The 23,422-nt window shown below is 38.2% G+C and overlaps 2 long non-coding RNA genes across 2 annotated transcripts in view; one reads left to right on the forward strand and one right to left on the reverse strand.

Moving 5' to 3' along the window:
* The window catches only part of LOC309627831, a 190,789-nt gene that overhangs the window by 114,587 nt on the left and 52,780 nt on the right, over positions 1–23,422 (forward strand). The window lies entirely within an intron of this gene.
* Positions 393–23,158, reverse strand: LOC309627827. The gene is made up of 3 exons (XR_014243978.1): positions 23,044–23,158; positions 22,073–22,142; positions 393–460 (listed from the first exon to the last, which is right to left on the reverse strand). It is a non-coding gene; the product is annotated as an uncharacterized lncRNA (long non-coding RNA).

Below are 23,422 nucleotides of genomic sequence, written 5' to 3' on the forward strand. Positions count from 1 at the left end.
TAATTGTCCAAAACATAAAGGAGGTGAATGTTTACAACTATCTTCAATACCAAAGGAAGCCCACTAAGAATAGCTAGGTAACACCGAATTTTTGATAAGCATTTTTAAAACTCTGAATTGTCAACAACCTGAAAGAAATTTAATCAACATTTTACCATGCCCTGAAAAAAAATCACGTGAAGCAGCGTTCTCTATTATTTATTTAACCACATTTTTAGTCAAACACACTTACAGAATTAATATTGTTCACTCTTTAAACAAACAAGACAATGCTAATCTCTTGATTTTCACCTCGAAATTGCCAGAAGGAAGAAATACTCAGAACATCACATTTTTTTGTAGTTGAGTCAGCTGTGCTTTTATAAGATTCTGCAGCAAACCAAACCTTATGGAATAACTGATGTCTTCATTACTGCTTTCTTTGTAAGTAATGTCATCTGTCATATAATCCCATCTTGAGCTATGTTATTAAAAAGTTATAGAAGATAGAGATAGTGAGATCAACCATTAGTTCCTTCACAGATGAAACCACAAAATCAATGAAGCAGCATTATTCATACAGAGATCAAAGGAAATGTACAACTTTTGCTGATATTATGCCAAAAAAATAGTTAAAAGGCAGACTTTCCATATCATCACACAAGTTCTGATCACAAATTTAAGTGATCGTGTGCATGTATTTGAAGAGTTGAGAAGGTAACTTGTTCAGAGAATTTGTAAAATGGCTAAAGACCAGAGACAATTCTAAAAAGAAAGATAGTTTTCAAAATTATGCCTCTATCCAAACTACAAGAGTCTTATTTCCAAAAAATATGTTAGCAAATAATGCATCAGATTCTTTCTAAAATATTGGAACCCAAATTTATAATTTCCTTAGCTCTGTCTAGAATTTTAAAAGTGCACAGATCTGACAGGGTGAGAGAGTGTCATGGACATATATACACTACCAAATGTAAAATAGATAGCTAGTGGGAAGCAGCCGCATAGCACAGGGAGATCAGCTCGGTGCTTTGTGACCACCTAGAGGGGTGGGATAGGGAGGGTGGGAGGGAGGGAGATGCAAGAGGGAAGAGATATGGGAACATATGTATATGTATAACTGATTCACTTTGTTATAAAGCAGAAACTAACACACCATTGTAAAGCAATTATACTTCAATAAAGATGTTTAAAAAAAAAAAAAAAGTGCACAGATCTAAAGAAGTTTATGTTTGGACTTCCCTGGTGGTGCAGTGGCTAAGAATCCACCTGCCAATGCAGGGGACACAGGTTCGAGCCCTGAGCCGGGAAGATCCCACATGCCTCAGAACAACTAAGCCCGTGCGCCACAACTACTGAGCCTGCACTCTAGAGCCCGCGAGCCACAACTACTGAGCCTGCGCACCACAACTCCTGAAGCCTGAGCACCCTAGAGCCCATGCTCTGCAACAAGAGAAGCCACCGCAATGAGAAGCCCACGCACCACAACGAAAGAGTAGCCCCCGCTCACCGCAGCTAGAGAAAGCCTGCGTGTAGCAACGAAGACCCAACACAGCCAAAAATAAATAAAATGTTAAAAGTAAATAAATAAATAAACTAAAAAAAAAGTTTCTTTTTTGTGGCAGTCTGGCTTTTAGCACATATAAAAAAAAAACTGGTATTTAACTCAAAATAAATTGTAACAATGAATAGGTCTAATAACATATTTAACTTTTACCCTAACAACAGCAGTTCCCACAGGTGGCAATAGGAGAAAAACAGCAAGCATAATGTGATGAAAGAAATATACATGAATTCATTCCTGTTTCCTCTGTAGAATTTGATGAGATTAACAATTCCCTACAAAGCCAATTAAAACTACTGATGAAACTTTCTGAGATTGCATGAATCATTTTGAACTTTTCAATTTTGGCCTACAGCTATTATATTCTTCAGAAAAATCCTTAGCAATAATCAACATTTTCATCTTACTGAGAAAAGAAACCTTGAAAGAAGCAGTAGTTTCTCTTTCATTTGATGTATCAAGGCTCTTTCAAGCATATGCCCAATTTCTGGAGGTAAATTCAATGGCATGATCTCAAGAACAGCCTCTCAGTCAGTCCTATTTTCAAACCAAAGATGACTGTACCACCAATATATTGCTGTTATGTTTTGACAGATGGCTGCAGTAACATATTACTCCATTTAGTTAAACAGGCTCTATTCATCAAGGCATCTAAGTCTTTCCTTTGTAACATTCACCAACACTCATTCTTTAGCATAAACTTTGCTTTTCTTCACATTCTGTGCAATAGGTGCTTGAGAACAAACATCCAATTATCAACACCATCATTATTGTCTCTACCTTACAATATCCTACAAGGGCAGTGTGGTGTAGTGCAAATTACATGAAGTTTGAAATAAGGCAGATCTTGGTTAGAATCCCAAGATCACTTACTAGACATATGTCCTTGGGAAAATTTCTCACCCTGAATGTTTCATCATCTGGAAAATAGGAAGAATAATACTTCACTTGTAAAGTTGTAAAAATTAAATGTAGTATATATACAAAGTACCCCTCCCCACCAAATGATAGATATGAAGGCTTACATTGAAGCAATAAGTTCTCATTCTCTCTATCTTTCGGAAGAGCAAGGTCATGCTTTGTATTACTATTTTAATAATGATGACAAGGCCTCCATGAATTACTTAATTTCACTCCCTGCAGTCCATAGTTATCACTGATCCATTTCCCACCCCTGCTGCTTTCATTCCTACCCAGGTGACCCTATAAGAACTGGAGTCAGCTCCAGAATTTCTATATAGAAGGAACTAGGGGCAAAAATCTGGTAAGAAAGAGACGTTAGAAAAATTGTCTTGAAGCTGAATTTGCATAGCAAGGACACTGTTTTGGTTCCAGTAAATAGAGGGATTTTTTGCATTGATGCTGTGCATACAAAGCAAGCACCCTGTTTTTATATATGCTGCATGTTTGGGGAGATTTCAGGAGGCCGATGGAGATACAAAGGACCTTAAAAATCCCCCTTCTCCTATTGTGTCCAGCCATCACTTAGCCCATCGTCAAACATTACCCTCCATGACACTTTTCAAAATTCTTAGATCACATTAGTAACTACACCCGAAATACTCTTCCTTTCTTATAACCTATTCATTGCTCCATGCCTATCCTAAGAAATATTCAAAGTTACAAACTGCTCATTGCTCATCACCTAACTTTGACCAAAATTTCAGTCAAGAAAACTGCAATATACTGGCTAGTGCTGGAGCCAGACTGCCTATGTTCAAGCAGGTGTGTGACACTGGGCAAGTTTCTTATCCTCTCTATGTGTCAGCTTCCTCATCTATAAGATGAGGATAACAGTAGTAATCTATCCCATGAATTGTGGCAAGGACGAAATGAGTTAATCACTATAAAGTGTGCTGTGAAGTTAGTGATATATAAAGGTTAGCTATTACTATTGCTAAGCTAAAACGGTACCATCTTATACATACAGCATTCCTATAGGCACTTGTCTAAAAGTGACTGCCTCTGAAAAAGAGTGGATATATGTATTTGTATAACAGATTCACTTTGCTGTACACATGAAACTAACACAACATTGTAAATCAATTATACCCCAATAAAAATTTTAAAAAATAAAAAAATAAAAGCAACTGCCTCATAATCAGTTCATCTAGATATTTGGTAATAAAGCCCCACTGAGTAATGCCCAATATCCATTTTTATTCCATTTTGATCTATAGCAATGTGTTATTTTGTAATTCATTGTACATATATTTATTGAGTACTTACTATGTGCCAGACACTGTGCCAGGAGCTAAGAATAAAACGGTGAATGAAAACAGATATAGCCCCTCCCCTGGTGATGCCTACATACAGTGGGGGAGAGCACCACCAATCCAATAATCATAAAACAAATGGAAAACATTAAGTATGAAAAATGTTGCAAGGTGAGTTACATGATGCTGTAAGAAGGCCAATTTGCCAAAAATCAATTTGCAGAAAGCCAATTTGCCAAAAGTCAATTTTCCAAATGACTGATTCACTGAATTCCCTAACAGACAAATCACTGAAAGCTAGTTCACCAAAAACCAATTGCTAGAAAACCAATTTGACAAAAAGTAGTCTGCCAAATTATCATTTCATCAAATGACTAATTTACTGAATTATTAAGGATTTTTCGAAGACTTCATTTCACAGACGTTGCAATGCAGTCCTTTCATGACGGCTCTTTAACTCCAAATTTGACAGTCTGTCTGGGCTGGATATCAATTTCATGTTTTCACATTTTAGATGCCAAGTCCTTCTCTAAAGCCCAATGATCCAGTACTCCAATGTAAGCAAATGGTGGGCTTCTCCTTAAATGCAGTTTACTGTCTTTAGACTTAAGCCTCTTCCAGAAAGATTGCTGCAGAGAACCACCCTAGACCAGGGTGATGAACTGGTCTCCTGTAAGTTGGCTTTTGCCAACTTTGTTTCTAGCAAATCTGTAATTCACGGAACTGACTCTAAGTTAACTGTTTTTCAGTGAAATTACCTAAAGTCCATGCTTTAGAACTGGGGAGTTTGGCTTTGTCAAACAGGTGAGAGAAGGCTTCATTGACGAAAAAAATAACTGAACTAAGGTCAGTAGGGCAAATTTTAAGAACCACCAAGCAAAAGGGGGAGGAAACAAAGGGAAAAGCATATGCAAAAACTATTTGAAAGGATGAAACACTGAAATTAGAAGAGTTTGCAAAATGGCCACTGTGGGTGGAATACAAAGAAAGTGGCGAAGCATAGTGTGAACAGAGGCTAGAAATACAGTTGAGAGCTAGACCTGTTGTGCCCCACAGACCATAATAAAAACTTCTGTTCTTATTTTAAGAATGGGGAGCTTTAATACATTTAAGTAGAGGAATGACATAATCAGATTTGCATTTTCAAGGATTAGTTTGCAAGTGGTGTGGAGACAATATTTTAAGAGTGTGCTGGTATAGGCTATTTTCTTACCTGGAAATTTATTATTGTGGTAGTTCAGAAGACAGAAGATAGTACTTAGACTAGGGGAGGCAGAAAAAGTGGAGCAAAGTAAATAACTTATAGACTTATTTAGGAGGTCAAAACAACAGAATTTGTTATGGGGTATTGGATATGAAGGTGAAGAAGAGGAAAGGAGGAAAGTGTCTTGGACAACTCCTATATTTCTGGTTTGCATAGCTAGATGGTGGTGCCATTCCTGAGAAAGGGAAAACTAGAAGACCAGGTTTGTATAATACTCCCTCAATGCATTACTGTATATTTGTATGTTTTATGTACCTATCAGAATATATTCTTTCAAATTTTAAGTTATTTAGAAATGAAATGTGAGTTTGATTGAGTTTGGTTAAATGTGAGTCTAGTTGTATACAATTTAGTGCCTCGTGTGTGTGTGGGTATTCCATAAGCCATAATCTTTTTCATTCAGCCTCCATTATTACTAGACTTGAAGCAACTAACTAAACCTCTCTGTGTCCCAATTTCTTCAGCCTTAAAATGGAAATACCAGTGCCTGCCTGGGAAGAAACTAGCTAGCCTATTTCTACAATCCATTCTCTCCCTTTACTGAAGGGAGGCCCCTAGAAAAGAAGGAAGTTGACCTAGTTAAATTTCCTTATGAACATGCTAATGACAAACCTCCTGGCAAACTTGAAGCAAAGTTAATTGTGCCAAATCATCATTTCACCCAATGATGCCAGTGAAATCTCTGACTCTTGTCTGACTTGATAATGCAATCTTTTGTGTTAAGATTAACACAGAGGACACTGGTGAGGATTAAATGAGTCAATGCTTGTGAAAATGCAGTGCCAAGCTTGTAGCAAGCACTCATTAAGTTGGCTATTATTAATAATATATTGTTATAATGCCAAGAAGGAGTAAGAGCTATCATTTATAGAGTGAATATTATGTGACAGGCACTTAAGTGTCTTCTATGGATTATCTCCTTTAATCATCAAAGAAGTCTATGTTGTACGTTTATTACCATTATATAAGAAGCCTAAAGCCTGGAGATTAGTTTTCCCAAAGTCATATAGCTAGTAAATTGTGGCACTAGGTTTTACACCCAGGCAGTCTAACTCTCCAGTTGAGCTCTCATTCCTAAGTCCAAATAACAGTGCCTTGTTACACTACCCTGTCACTGAAAGCCCACTGGAGTGTCCATCCAGGTGCTATTTTAGTATGATGAAAGCATAATTTATTAACGAGCACCAAAATGGCCTTAAAATGTTAATGTACTTTCTAAATATATGTGACTTCTACCGAGGGAGTTACTAACCTCAGGAGAAGTAAAAACAGAAAAAACTATTATTTTTACTCCATTTCTCAACATGTAATGACCCTTTGATAGTCCACCGAGCACAACCCCCCTGGGATGCCCCCCAAAGAGGCATAGGGATGGTCAGTTATGAAACAGTAAAATAAAACTGGAGTTTTAGGAAAATTAGCAAGCGGTTTGGTGAGTTTCTTTCTCTCTGTGCTCATATTATACAAGCTATTTTATCTCCTTATTGCCGTCTTATAAACAACAGTTGGGATAAGCAAAGCAAAAGAAGAGATATAAGTTAACTCTATCAACTTTGCTAATAGCAATAATTAACATATATGGCTAAAATATTATTTTGGAGGGTAAAAGAGTATTGATTTGATTTGATTTGAAATTATATTTAGAAATGGCATTGGTATTCCACAGCCTTTATTACATAAATGATAGTTATAAACTATGGGCACTCAATTTAGTCTTATTTTATTCATTAAGGACATTCTTTTTTTATAACAACACCATAGATTGGATATGAAATCATATTTCCATGGATTTTTACAAGCCACACAATACTGAGAATAAAATAATTAAACAGCAGTGTCCCTGGCACTGACACAGGAAGGTGGAAGATTATCTAATGTTACCCAGGAAGCATTATGGTAGCCATGTTCCTGCCCATTGTGGTTGTTTTCAGTCTAGGTATCAAACAGGAAGCAATTTTTCCTGCTAAAGGAAGTAGACCCTAGCCTTGAAGAAAACAGGGCATGGCAAAGAGAACAAAGTACACAGCAGCCAAATGAGGAAAAGGCCATATTTAAAGTAAGCTCTAGGAACTTCAGATACATAGGTAAAGAAATTTCTGCAAACAGTTATAAAGGTTTTGATACAAAAAATGTCACCATTCTATGGCAGATTTGAATGGAACCCTCCAAAGTAAGATCAGCAGGACTTGAAAGAAAATCGGTGCTTTGTGACCACCTAGAGGGGTGGGATAGGGAGGATGGGAGGGAGGGAGACGCAAGAAGGAAGAGATATGGGAATATATGTATATATATATAGCTGATTCACTCTGTTATAAAGCAGAAACTAACACACCATTGTAAAGCAATTATACTCCAATAAAGATGCTAAAAAAAAAAAAAAAAAGAAATCTAGATTGGAGCAGAACAGAGAAGAATGCTTATTAAGAAGGAAATGGACATTGACATCAGTATCCCATTTGTGAAGAATTCATATTTAATTTTATACACATATGCAAGTCAACTGTACATAAAAATGTATGTTGTTTTTAGAAACCCCCATATGAATAATTTCTTTCCTTAAGTATTGTTGGAGACACCAGAACTGAAAGGACCTGTTGGGAGAGACAATCTGCCATGGGCAGTTATCATCCTGCACATTTTTGCAGGGTGTGCCATGAAAGCAAAGCCCTGACCACTCTCTGCCCAGGCCATTTCTGAAATTTGTGCTTGCAGAGAGCAATCTTGAGAGATAAGGTAATGCACCCATCACAAATAAAGAGCAGGCTTGCTTAGTGCTTGCTATAAAAACAGTGGATTCCCAAATTCAGTTAGAATATAACTGACGGCATGTGCGGGCTCCCAACTAGGCCCTCTGTGTACCCCCATGTAAATGAGGGGCAAGGGGAACCAATGCAGACATACTGATGCTCATGCATTGATGAAACAGTAACAGGCTAATTTATTAGCTTGCAAGCATGGTAAAATCAAATCCCAGAACTGAAAAACCCTGCTTGACCCTATAATAAAGATTCCAGGGCCCAGAACAGATGAATAACATCTTTCATAATGCATTTGGGTTTTAAAAATATGGTTTATTTTTTAGAGTAGTTTAAGGCTTACAGAAAAATTCCCCAGAAAGTTTAAAGGATTTTCATATTCCTCCACCTCCAATTTTACCCTATTATTAATAACTTAGAGTGGTACATTTGTTACAGTTGATGAAACAATATTGATACATTAGGGTTTTTTACAGGAAGAAGGGTGGGGCAAAGGAGCTATTAGCAAAAGAAAGGAGGGGATTATTTTAGGTTGGAGGACATCTTTTGGGGGAAAGGGAACTACAAGGGTTTTATCATGTAGATTGCCTCTCTTCCTCTGGGGCATAAAGAAGGCCCTCAGTGGCAGATTACCTCTGGTCAGATTGGTGCTGACCAGAAAATTCCAGACTGGTTGATTAAGATTAAGGGCAAAACTGTAATGAGGTTAGATATTAAATCTAGGTTTGGTATCATAAATGTTAGCACAAGTGACACCACTTTGGGCCTGTGATTTTTCTCTTTAACACCACCAATGAGGGGAAAGAAGTATTTGTTGTGTGCCATTATTTGCGAGACATCTGATATACACTAGACTATTTAATCCGTAGAACATCCCTGGCAATAAGGTGATATTCTCACTTTGCAGATGGGAAAGCTGAGGTCCAAGTATGTATCTCACCCAAGGCCACAACATAAAAGAGGGAGGTACAGTCAATCTACTTAGGTCTGTTTTGAAAAACAGTTAATATTTCTTCTTCACTAATCTGCAACTGAAAATAAAAAGCATACAACATATTAAAAACCAGAAAGATTATTTGGTCTGCTTTGTTACCAATTCTCTGGTTCTTTGTTTGCTACCACAACAGTCTACTTTTTAGAGCTAAAAGGGCCACTTCAAATAAACATTCTAGATTGCTCTTCATGTGAAAATGCTTTATAACTAAAGCTGACTTAAGCACTATCTTCCTAAAATACAAATAATTTCTTCTACATTGAAGCTTATAAAAGACTCACATCTTGTTTCATCTAAGCAATAAAATTCTCTGGTGACACATCTTTGAGAAAGAGTATGTACAAAGCCTCAGAAGTAAGGCAATAAAACATTACTTGAAACATTTAATAACCTACATGTTGGCAATGTCCACATCATCTTAAGAAAACTCTTCAACATATATATAATAATATATATAACATTTTATATATATATTTTTCCAGTTACAGTAGAGAAAGCTAACATGAATAATCCCTAAAGATTTATAATACCACTAAAGAACTTACTTCTTGTCAAATTTCTCTTTAAAAATATTGATATATGCCAAATGAGCATATCCCCAAAAGGATTTTTACTAAAACCAAGATTCATTAATAATTATTAATAATTTATTAATAATTACTGACTGCTGAGTACTGGGAGACACTGTGCTGGGTGCTGGGCAAGGAACAGGAAGAAAGATAAACATGATGTCTAGCCTCAAAGAACTTAATTCCTCAGGTAGAAGACAGACATTCAAAAATTACAGAAAAAATAATTATAATTGTGATAGGTGTTAGACAGTAATACGGGATACTCTGAGGATATTTTATAGAATACTTGATCTATTTTGTGAAGTTAGGTAAAATTTCCCCTGAAGATAGGACATTTAAATTGAGATCTGAAAGAATGAGTTAGTGATACTTGAGGAAAGGGACCGCAGCAGGGAAGATCTACTATGATTAAACACACACACACATACATATGTGTACAGCTAGCACAAGGTTAAAGAGCTCATCTAAATAACTGCAGAGGTTTTTTGCAACCAGAAGTTGTTATTTTATTTCTGTAAAACATTCCAAAACTAATGAGATAATTTCCAGAAAACTTCTAAGAAAGTTAAGCCAAGCACTGGGCTCTGTACCTTGCACATTTCATTTAATTTACTCTTTCAACAAAATTATGAGGTAGCTATTTGTAGGCCCTGGTTTTATTCCTTCTACAATTTGCCAAGCCAAAGTGTGTCTTGCACACTGATTGTCACAGCAGAAACTTTAAAAAGAACCTAAACAGTAAATGATAAAGTTCTCTGTCCTGCCTTCCATCTAAATCTTCAAAACCTGTACACAAACACTGCATAATTATCCATTCCAGCCCTCTCCCCTTCTTAGCAAACTTGAGTTTTCAGACTCTGTAAACACCCCAATCTCATAACAAGTAAACTGCAGCCATGCCACGGCCAATCTACTTTCTTGCTTTCCACCTCATTCCTACTTACATCACCCTGTGATTACATGGCCCTCTCTGAGCCAGTCAAAGCCTTGGTTGTCCCTGACCAGAAAATTTTTCACCTCTCAGTGTTCAAAAGTAGCAATGATAGTTGTGAGTTCCTGTTATAAATAAGCGAAGAAGAGACACACAGATCTAGTCTTAGGAAGAAGATAAAGTGAGTTGACCAAAATAAGAATTAGATAAAAATTAATAATCCCACCCAGTGTTTTTTCCTGTATCACATGTTGATTATTTTAGGCAGAATAGGAAAAACTGTTACAGTTTTTAATATGCCTAAAAATATTTATGTCCATTTTCTAGGTTTGGAATCTTCCCACCATTTCTTTATTTTGAATTCATGTTCAGCCACTTATGCCTGTTTTGATCTTTGGGGATTTTTAAAACATCAAATTTCAAGTTTCAAATTTTGTTTGAATGTAACAACAGGTAAAATGTCTATAAATCAACAAGATGATACTGATATTCCAACTCCCCTCAGGCAAGAGGGCAGAAACTTACTGCCTAGATTTTGAGAAAGATCCTCTTATGATGATGAAAGTCTTTGAGATAGCAGCAATAATTGCTGTATGATGTAAATTGAAGGTAATGAATAGTAAACCCTGATTATCTCCAAGGTCTTCAGATTCCTTCCTAACCCCCAAAACCACCCTGCACCCTTTACAAGGCAGACATTTGGCCAACAGGCATTTCACTCACGACTAATCCAAGCCTAAGATTGTCCTTGAATAGGCACTGAGGTTGCACATTTGTTTCATTATAGTTTCCATTCTGAACTTAAAGCTTTTTTCAAAGACTTTCATCAAGATGAATCTCATTATGCACCTCATGCCTGTTGGTTTTAGTTGCCACAAAAAGCCAAAGTTAACTCTCATCTTCAGGACTCTAATTCCTATAAGGCTCTGAACATCTTTTCTGACCCGTTTCTTATCCTTGTCGGGCACGGAAAACTATCCACTGGGCCCTCTGAGACTCAGTCATCAGCAAAATCGCCTTCTCTAAACATTTCCTTCACTTTTTGCTTTAAAACCGGATCAACCCTCTCCTCTGCAGCCCAAACTCCCAAACTCCACCACTGCGAAGCCTGGAGGTGGAGAGGATGACATTCCTGTTCCCTGTAGCTCCTTCCAGACCCTTCTTCTTCCCTCCTCCATAAAGCTGCCCATTTACATTTTATGACATCAAACGACAGCACTAACTCCCTTTCCCTGCTGCGGTTCTCAAACAAACCCCAGGCTAGTCTCCCTCCACCCCATTCCTTGGAGATTTTAGTTCTTAACTCCCTGACACTGTCTCAAACCGCATTCCTGTCATAATTCTCAGTGGACTTCAGTGTCCACATAGATGATCTACCCAATACATTGCCACTCAGTGCCTTGCCCTCCTCTCCTCCACTGATTTTTATTCTCCACCTTACCTCAGCTACTTACTCACACGGCCATACCTCAATCCTCGTCTTTCCCAATAACTACCGTCAGCCCTCCATATCTGTGGGTTCCACATCCTCTAATTCAACCAATCGTGAATTAAAAATATTCAGGAAAAAAAAATCCAGAAAGTTTCAAAAGGCAAAACTTGAATTTGCTGCGCACTGGCAACTATTTACACACCATTTACATTGTATTTATATAGTATTTGTAGTTGACCCTTGAACAACATGAACAGTGCAGGTCCTTATACGTGGGTTTTTTTCACTAAATACTACAGTACTGCATGATCCACGGTTGGTTGAATCTGTGAATGTGGAACCGAGGATACAGAGGGCTGACTGTAAAGTTAAACATGGATTTTTCCACTGCACAAAGGGTCAGCGCCCCTAACTCCCACACGCTCAAGGGTCAGCTGTACATTGTATTAGACATTATAAGCAATCTAGAGATGACTTAAAGTATATGGCAGGATGTGCATAGGACATATGCAAATCCAATGCCATTTTACATAAGGGATTTAGCATCCATGGATTTTGGTATCCATGAGGGCACCAGGAAACAACCTCCTCATATACCAAAGGACGACTGTATTGCCTCTTGATCATCTCAATTTGAGGTTATCTCACTTTGACTATCATCTCCTATTTTTCCAGCTCACTACCTCTACTTGGAATCTGGAAAATTTCAACAATCCTCTGACCCCACCAGAACCTACAGTTCATTGATTCTAACGTCTTTTTCTCATCTCCCACCCCTCATATCTTAACTTCTGTCCTTGCCCAGCTTAAATTGCATGGTCAGTCATAATCACTCCTTTGCATACACTCTTCACTCTCCTGCCCTTTTCTTGTCTCCCTGTACATGGCTAAACCACAACCCTGGTAATGTCCAACTCTCTGCCTATTCTATGGTTGTACTTGTGCATGTTGTGCATGTACACACGGCTGGAGGAAACAAATAAACAGACTGACTGGTTTCACTTATATTCATGACCTCTAACTTCAATGGGCCCTAAATGCTGCCTGGAATCATATTCTATTTCCATTCTCCTCAACACTAAAAACTATTACATGGCTTTACCTCTCTCCTAAAATCTCCAACTCTTCTTTCAGTCTCACTCTCAACTGACGACCTTGCTTTCTATTTTACTGATTAAATAGAAACAATCAGATGAGAATTTCTGCAGACTCCCACAACCACATTCACCCACCTGCCTGCAGCTGCTGTCTCTCCCGTTACTGAGTGAACTCGTTCATGCTCCTAGCAAAGGGAAACCCTTCCATTTGTGCACTAGATCCTTTCCCATCTACTCCAAGGCATTGTCTCAGCAATTCTTCCTTCTCTCTCCAGTATCAAGAATTTCCTCTCCTTTCCTAGATTTTTTTGCCATTAATGAACAAACATGATTTTTCTCTTTTCTTAAAATTTTGCTTTACCCTGCTCTGTGTTATAGCTACCACCCCATTTTTTCCCTTCTTGTTAGCAAACCTCCTTGAAAGAGTTGTTTATTCTTGCTGTCATCAATTTCTTTCCCATTTTCTCTTCAGTCTCCTACAGGCTTTAACACTCACCACACCACTCCATCCAACTGCTTATCTTTACATTGTTAATTCCAGTAGCAATCCTCATCTTATTATAATATTTAGCAATATATAATGTAGCTAATTGCTTTCTTCATGCAGGATACCAGGATACTTGGTTTTCTTTCCACCACGCTAGTAGCTTCTTCATAGCCCCTTCTGTTGTTTCTTCATAGTCTTCCAAATATCTTAATATTATAGAGCCCAACTTAGAGCTATTTCTCTTCTCCCATCTACACTAATTCCTTTAGTGATCTCAATCATCCACCAGTGGGCAAAGTAGAAATGCTAGACCTGCCTCGGTTTAATATGGAGGAAGGGATTCAAAGGCTTAAGGAGATTGGAATGTTAGAGTGGATTTGTCATTTAAGATCTATGTATCCATATTGGAAGGGTCCAGAAAACATATCTTTCACCACTACCGTGAGAAATAAACTTGTGAGAGGAGCCCCAACATCTCTGAAGAACTCTGTGATCGCTCTTCTTTATAGGCCAGGCCTTATAGCAGGGACTGCAGTCACTGAATTGGAAAACCTAAATGCAATGGAAGTGATTGAATCTCAGAGAGCAGGGATCAAGTGGCAGCCCTTAACTGCCAAAGGCAAGGTGCTCTGGTTACCATAATGGACAGCAGAGACGTAGCAATCAGAAAAGTCTGACTTGCGTAGACCTAAGGCATTGGCTAGTGGATCATGGTGTTCCTAGAAATGAAATAGATAGGAAGCCTACTAAATTCTTACTTGATCTGTATAAGCAGGAAAGTTCTAGGCCAAGTGAAGACAAGTCTAACCTGAATCATGGAAAGGAAGAGTCATGGTCCTTCACTGAGTTCCCAGACTTGAGCCAGTTTGTAGACCCAGAACCCCTTGGATGAACTGCCAAAAATGTATACTGTTACTCTTTCTCCCAGCCTTCCCCAAAGTAACCTACAGCTTTTTGGCAGGGTAACTGTGATTGGGCAAAAGGAAATACTCAGAGATTTGGGGGACTACCGGACTCTGACTCAGAACTGACACTAATCCCAGGAGATCGAAAACATCATTGTGATCTACCAGTTAGAGTAGGAACGTATGGAGGTCAGGTGATCAATGGAATTTTAGCTCAAGTCTGTCTCACAGTGAGTGAGCCCAGTGGGTCCCCTAACCCATTCTGTGGTTATTTCCCCAATACCAGAATTAATTATTGGAACAGATATACTCAGCAACTAGCAGAATCCCCACAAAGGTTCCTTGACCTGTGTAGTGAAGGCTATTCAAGTGGAAAAGGCCAAGTGGAATCCATTAGAACTGCCTCTACCTAGGAAAATAGTAAACCAAAAGCACTACCATATTCCTGGAAAGACTGCAGAGATTAGTGTCACAATCAAGGACTTGAAAGATGCAGGAGTGGTGATTCCCACCACGTCCCCATTCAACTCACCTGTTTAACCTGTTCAGAAGACAGATGGATCTTGGAGAATGACCGTGGACTATCGTAAGCTTAACCAGGTGGAGACTCCAACTACAGTTACTCTACCAGATGTGGTTTCATTGCTTGAGCAAATTAACACATTCCCTGGTACCTGGTATGCAGCTACTGATCCGACAAATGCTTTTTCTCTATACCTATTGGTAGGACCACCAGAAGCAGTTTGTTTCCAGCTAGCAAGGCCAGCAGCAATACACCTTCACTTTCCTGTCTCAGGGGACTAAACTCTCCAGTCCTAACTTAGGGGATCATAATTTAATTCACAAGTATCTTGACTGCCTTTCTCTTCCACAAGACATCACACTGCTCCATTACATTGATGACAGTATACGGATTGGACCTGGTGAGCAGAAGATGGACCTGGAATAGGAACTACTCTAGACTTAATGGTAAGACATTTGCATGCCACAGTGAGAAATAAATCTGCACCTATGGCCTCATGGGGAGTTCCCTAAATCAGTTGACAGAGGTAGAGAGGACTCTGGCCTGGTTTACAGATGATTTTGGACAATATGCAAGCACCACCCAAAAGTGGATGGCTATAGCACTACAGCCCCTTGTTCTGGGACATCCCTGAAGGACAGTAGTGAAGGAACTCCTCCCAGCGGGTGAACTTCAAGCAGTGAACCTGGTTGTTCACTTTCATTGGAAGGAGAAATGGCCAGACATATGATTACATACTGAATCACTTTTTCCCCAGCCATCCCTGTATTCACCCAATGTTCTCATGGACAAAGTGGTCATGGTGACAGGGATGGAGGCTATGCATGGGCTCAGCAACATGGACTTCCACTTACCAAGGCCTGGCTATGGCCACTGCTGAGTGCCCAACCTGTCAACGGCAGTGACCAACACCATGGCACCAGTTCCTTGGGTGGTAGCCAGCTACCTGGTGGCAGGTTGATTACACTGGACTCCTTCCATCATGGAAGGGGGAATATTTTGTTCTTACTGGAATAAACATGTACTCTGGATATAAATTTGTCTTCCCTGCACACAATGCTTTTGCCAAAACTACCATCCATGAACTTACAGAACACTTTATCCACCATCATAGTATTCTACACAGCATTGCTTCTGATCAAGGAACTCACTTCACAGCAAATGAAGTGAGGTAATGGACCCACGCTCATGAAATTCACTGATCTTACCATGTATCCCACCATCCTGAAGCAGATGGCTTGACAGAATGGTGGAATAGCCTTTTGAAGACTCAGTTATGGTGTCACTAGGTGACTAGAACTTGCAGGACTGTAGCAAAGTTCTCCAGAATGCTGTATATGCTCTGAATCAGCATCCAATACATGGTGCTATTTCTCTCATAGCCAGGATTCACAGGTCCAGAAACCAAAGGATAGAAATGGGAGGGTACCACTCACTATTTCTCCTAGTGACCTTTTTGGCAAAATGTTTGCTCCCTGTTCCTGTGACCTTATGCTCTGCTGGTTTAGAAGTCTTAGTTTCAAAGAGAAGAACGTTTCCACCAGGAAACGCAACAATGATTCCATCCCACTCATTAAAAAAAAAAAAAAAAAAAAAATGAGATGGCAAAAAAATGTCACAGATCAAGGAGCAAGGTAAAAACCTACAAGACCAAATAAATGAAGAGGAAATAGGCAATCTACCCAAAAAGGAATTCAGATAATGACAGTAAAGATGATCCAGAATCTTGGAAATAGAATGGAGGCATGGATTGAGAAAATACAAGAAATGTTTAACAAAGGTCTAGAAGAACTAAAGAACAAACAGAGATGAACAACACAATAACTGAAAAGAAACATACACTAGAAGGAATCAATAACAGGATAACTGAGGCAGAAGAACGAATAAGTGAGCTGGAAGACAAAATGGTGGAAATAACTGCTGATGAGTAGAATAAAGAAAAAGGAATGAAAAGAATTGAAGACCACCTCAGAGACCTCTGGGACAACACTAAACGCACAAACAATCAAACTAGAGGGGTTCCAGAAGAAGAAGAGAAAAAGAAAGGGTCTGAGAAAATATCTGAAGAGATTATAGCTGAAAACTTCCCTAACATGGGAAAAGTAATAGTCACCCAAGTCCAGGAAGCACAGAGAGTCCCAAACAGGATAAACCCTAGGAAAAACACACCAAGACACATATTAATCAAACTAACAAAAACTAAATTCAAAGAAAAAATATTAAAAGCAGCAAGGGAAAAAAAAAATAACATACAAAGAAATCCCCATAAGGTTATCAGCTGATTTTTCAACAGAAACTCTGAAGGCCAGAAGGGAGTGGCAGGATATACTTAAAGTGATAAAAGAGAAAAACCTACAACCAAGATTACTCTACCCAGCAAGGATCTCATTCAGATTCAGTGGAGAAGTTAAAAGCTTTTCAGACAAGCAAAAGCTAAGAGAATTCAGCACCACCAAACCAGCTTCACAACAAATGCTAAAGAAACTTCTCTAAGCAGGAAACACAAGAGAAGAAAAAGATCCACAAAAACAAACCAAAAACAATTAAGAAAATGGTAATAAGAACATATATATTGAATTTAATAACCTTGAATGTAAATGGATTAAATGCCCAAACCAAAAGACAAAGATGGGCTGAATGGATACAAAAACAAGATCCATATATATGCTGTTTACAAGAGACCCACTTCAGACCTAGGGACACATAAGGACCGAAAGTGAAGGGATGGAAAAGATATTCCATGCAAATGGAAATCAAAAGAAAGCTGGAGTAGCAATACTCATATCACATAAAATAGACTTTAAAATAAAGACTGTTACAAGAGATAAGGAGGGACACTACATAGTGATCAAAGGATCAATCCAAGAAGAAGATATAAATGTTTATGCACCCAACACAGGAGCACCTCAACACGTATGGCAAATGCTAACAACCATGAAAGAAGAAATTGACAGTAACACAATAATAGTAGGGGACTTTAACACCCCACTTACACCAATGGACACAACATCCAAACAGAAAATTAATAAGGAAACACAAGCTTTAAATGACACAATAGACCAGGTAGATCTAATTGATATTTATAAAACATTCCACCCAAAAGTGGCAGAATACACTTTCTTCTCAAGTGCACGTGGAACATTCTCCAGGATAGATCACATCTTGGGTCACAAATCAAGCCTAAATAAATTTAAGAAAATTGAAATCATATCAAGCATCTTTCCTGACCACAATGCTATGAGATTGGAAATCAATTACAGGAAAAATACTATAAAAAACACAAGTACATGGAGGCTAAACAGTGCACTACTAAATAACCAAGAGATTACTGAAGAAATCAAAGAAGAATTTAAAAATACATTGAAACAAATGACAACAAAAACACGACGACCCAAAACCTATGGGACACAGCAAAAGCAGTTCTAAGATGGAAGTTCATAGCGATTCAATCTCAGCTCAAGAAACAAGAAAAATCTCAAATAAACAATCTAACCCTACACTTAAATCAACTAGAGAAAGAAGAACAAAGAAAACCCAAAGTCAGTAGAAGGAAAGAAAGCATAAAGATCAGAGCATAAATAAATAAAATAGAAACGAAGAAAACAATAGCAAAGATCAATAAAAGTAAAAGTTGGTTCACTGAAAAGATAAACAAAATTGATAAACCCTTAGCCAGACTCATCAAGAAAAAAAAGGAGAGGACGCAAATCAATAAAATTAGAAATGAAAAAGGGAAAATCACAACTGACACTGCAGAAATACAAAGGATTATAAGAGATTACTACAAACAACTATATGCCAATAAAATGGACAACCATGAGGAAATGGACAAATTCTTGGAAAGGTACAACTTTCCAAGACTGAACCAGGAAGAATTAGAAAATATAAACAGACCTATCACAAGTAATGAAATTGAAACTGTAATTAAAAATCTTCCAACAAACAAAACTCCAGGACCAGACGGCTTCACTGGTGAATTCTATCAAACATTTAGAGAAGAGCTAACACTGATCCTTCTCAAACTCTTCCAAAAAATTGCAGAGGGAGAAACACTCCTAAATTTATTCTACAAAGCCACCATCACCCTGAGAACAAAACCAGAAAAAGATATCACAAAAAAAGAAAATTATAGACCAATATCACTGACAAACATAGATACAAAAATCCTGAAGAAAATGGCAGCAAACAGAATCCAACAGCACATTAAAAGGATCATACACCATGATCAAGTGGGATTTATCCCAGGGATGCAAGGATTCTTCAATATACACAAATCAATCAATGTGATACGTCACATTAACAAATTAAGGAATAAAAACCATATGATCCTCTCAGTAGATGCAGAAAAAGCTTCTGACAAAATTCAACACTGATTTATGATAAAAACTCTCCAGAAAATGGGCATAGAGGGAACCTACCTCAACATAATAAAGGCCATATATGACAAACCCACAGCAAGCATCATACTCAATGGTGAAAAACTGAAAGCATTTCCACAAATATCAGGAACAAAACAAGGATATCCACTCTCACCACTCTTATTCAACATAGCTTTGGAAGTCCTAGCCACAGCAATCAGAGAAGAAAAAGAAATTAAAGAAATAAATATTGGAAAAGAAGAAGTAAAATTGTCACCTTCTGACAATGACATGATAATATACATAGAAAATCCTAAAGATGCCACCAGAAAACTACGAGAACTAATCATTGAATTTGGTAAGGTTGCAGGATACAAAATTAATGCATAGAAATCTCTGGCATTCATATACACCAACAACGAAAAATTAAAGAAAGAGAAATTAAGGAAATACTCTCATTTACCATTGCAACAAAAAGAATAAAATACCTAGGAATAAACCTGCCTAAGGAGGCGAAAGACTTGTACTCAGAAAACTATAAAATACTGATGAAAGCAATCAACGATGACATAAACAGATAGAGAAATATATCATGTTCTTGGATTCGAAGAATCAATATTGTGAAAATGACTATACTTCCCAAAGCAATCTACAGATTCAATGCAATCCCTATCAAACTACCAATGGCATTCTTCATAGAATTAGAACAAAAAATTTTACAATTCGTATGGAAACACAAAAGACCCCGAATAGCCAAAGCAATCTTCAAAAAGAAAAACAGAGTTGGAGGAATCAGGCTCCCTGACTTCAAACTATACCACAAAGCTACAGTAATCAAGACAGTATGGTACTGGCACAAAACCAGAAATATAGATCAATAGTACAAGATAGAATGCCCAGAGATAGACCCATGCACATATGGGCACTTAATTTACGACAAAGGAGGCAAGAACATACAGTGGAGAAAAGACAGCCTCTTCAATAAGTGGTGCTGGGAAAACTGGACAGCTACATGTAACATAATGAAATTAGGACACTACCTAACACCATACACAAAAATAAACTCCAAATCATTAAAGACTTAAATGTAAGACCAGACACTATTAAACTCTTAGAGGAAAACATAGGACAAACACTCTTTGACATAAACCACAGCAAGATCTTTTTTGACCCACCTCCTAGAGTAATGGAAATAGAAATAAAAATAAACAAATGGGACCTAATGAAACTTAAAAGCTTTTGCACAGCAAAGGAAACCATAAGTAAGACAAAAAGACAACCCTCAGAATGGGAGAAAATATTTGCAAATGAAACAACGGACAAAGGATTAATCTCCAAAATATACAAACAGCTCATGGAGCTCAATATCAAAAAAACAAACAATCCAGTTAAAAAATGGGCAGAAGACCTAAATAGACATTTCACCAAGGAAGACATACAGATGGTGAAGAGGCACATGAAAAGATGCTCAATATCACTAATCATTAGAGAAATGCAAATCAAAACTACAATGAGGTATCTCCTCACGCCCGTCAGAATGGCTATCATCAAAAAATCTACAAACGATAAATGCTGGAGAGGGTGTGGAGAAAAGGGAACCCTCTTGCACTGTTGGTGGGAATGTAAATTGATACAGCCACTATGGAGAACAGTATGGAGGTTCCTTAAAAAACTAAAAATAGAACTACCATACGACCCAGCAATCCCACTACTGGCCATATACCCTGAGAAAACCATAATTCAAAAAGAGACATGTACCACAATGTTCATTGCAGCACTATTTACAATAGCCAGGACATGGAACCAACCTAAATGTCCATCGACAGATGAATGGATAAAGAAGATGTGGCACATATATACAATGGAATATTACTCAGCCATAAAAAGAAACGAAATTGAGTTATTTGTAGTGAGGTGAATGGACCTAGAGTCTGTCATACAGAGTGAAGTAAGTCAAAAAGAGAAAAACAAATACTGTATGCTAACGCATATATATATGGAATCTAAAAAAAAAAAAACAGTACTGATGAACCTAGTTGCAGGGCAGGAATAAAGAGGTAGACATAGAAAATGAACTTGAGGACATGGGGTGGGAGGGTGAAGCTGGGGCAAAGTGAGAGTAGCATCAACATATATACACTACAGAATGGGAAGCAGCAGCATAGCACAGGGAAATCGGCTTGGTGCTTTGCGATGACCTAGAGCGGTGGGATAGGGAGGATGGGAGGGAGGCTCAAGAGGGAGGGGATATGGGGACATGTGTATGCACACGGCTGATTCGCTTTGTTGTGCAACAGAAACTAACACAGTATTGTGAAGCAATTATACTCCAATAAAGATCTATTTTTTAAAAAAACATGCAAAGAAGGGAATTAGTGTGCTGGCTGGGGTGATTAATCCTCTCTATCAAGAGGAAATTGGACAGCAACTCTACTATTAATACAGTGGAGATAAGGAATGCATTGTCTGGAATACAAGAGATCCCTTAGGGCATCTTTTAGTATTACCATGCTCTTTGATTAAAATCAATGGAAATCTACAAAATCCAATCCAGGTAGGACTAGTAGTGGCCCAGATTCTTCAGGAATGAAGGTTTGGGTCACTCCACCAAGCAAAGAACTACAACCAGCTGAGGTACTTGCTGAAGGCAAAGGGAATACAAAATAGTAGTGGGAAAAGGCTGTTATAAATATCAACTATAACCACATGACCATTTACAGCCTTGTCATAAGTATTTCCTCCTTTTTTCCTTATGAATGTGTAATATATTTGCTTAGTATAGATAACAAAAATATTTGCTCAGACTATATATTAATATATATAACAAGTATAACAAATATTGTTTTCTTTCCTCTGTTATTCCCTTGTCACATAACATAGGATGTAACAGATAGTTATTAAGTATTGTTAATTTTACATCTCAGCATTTAAGTTACAGGATATCAGCCAATCCACAATCCTACCACTCAGTCCTCTTAATGCTTTACTTTCTACCTTATTTTTGTCTTCCAACGCGGCACCATTTCCAGTAAAGGCGAACTTTTCTCTGTAGTTTTACTTCCATCTATTGGAAAAGGAAAAGTTCCAAAGCTATTCCTGTGTTCTAGCATGACTGTCTTAGATCCATCAATTACTTCATTTCTCTTTTATCTTCAATCTCTTCCTGCAAACTAACTCGGTCTCAAGTTTCCTCTACCCAGCTCCTATCTTGTCTAAACTGCCATTCTTTTCAAGATTATCCTTACTTATGTATTAAATATATTGGTGTAACCATTTTGTAAACTGGTAAAAACCAAAACACTATTAAGCAAAGTAAACAACTTACAATTTTGTTCCTTTTTCTACTGGACATTTCAACTGAACCGTTTTAAAGTTTCGTCTGTATTACAGGCCGTTAACGTCTGATTTCAGAATCATATTAGTCAAGTCTTCACGGAACTATAATTAGGCAATATTTTCCAACTTAAAGGCCTCCAATTAAAGCCTACATTCTTATGGTGAATCTTTGGAATTTAACTTGAAAGAGTACAAGCATGATGACTCCATCTATTCTTCTTTATTATAAACCATCTTCAGTGTCAGCCTACACGTAAATACTGTGAAAATTTCACCTTTTTTATTTTCAGAGTACTCTTTCATTTTTCTCACCTGTCATCTTCCTTACTCTCCCCCCATTTTTCGGACAACATAAATTTTCGACATGCCACAAAAGCTCATTAAAAAGATATTTGCTAAAGGTAACGGATCGTCTCTAAATGTATACGGCCACCAGTACAGCCCTTACTTTAATAACCACACGCAAGAGAAAGGCAATCTCATTTAGGAGCCCTAGCTCATTTCTTGATGAATGAGCCACGACCTCAAACGATTTCCCTTCAATCCGGATTTTGAGTTCTTTTCCTTACTTTCTCCCCAAATGCTCTTCTACTCGCGTTTCCAAAACTTTCCCATTCACAAGATTTTACCTAAATAAAACTTTCTCGGCCTTTCACAAGTAACCTGACTCGGACAGAACGGATAGAGATGGGAAGGTGGAACTCGTAGAGTCGTAGCCACCTCCAACGCGTCCGCTCCCGGCCGCTTCTCCCGGGAAGCCTCCTGTGACTTACACACGATCCCCAGTGACGCTGCGGTAGCCGCCTCACTCAGCCAGAGGCAGCCGCGCCTGCGCAGCAGCTAGGCTGCGGGTCAGCGAGGTCGTCCCAGCGCGGCCCGGGAGGGAGGAGGCGATTGTGGGCGGAGGACGGTGAGAGGGGAGGGAGGAAAGGAGTGGGGCGGGGCGAAGGGCGGACGGGCGGGCTTTTCCGGAGGTTCCGACGTCCTTCACTTCCTGTTTGCCGGACC

Source organism: Balaenoptera borealis, assembly GCF_965194805.1.
Source record: "Balaenoptera borealis genome assembly, chromosome: 4".
In the NCBI taxonomy this organism is placed as follows: domain Eukaryota; kingdom Metazoa; phylum Chordata; class Mammalia; order Artiodactyla; family Balaenopteridae; genus Balaenoptera; species Balaenoptera borealis.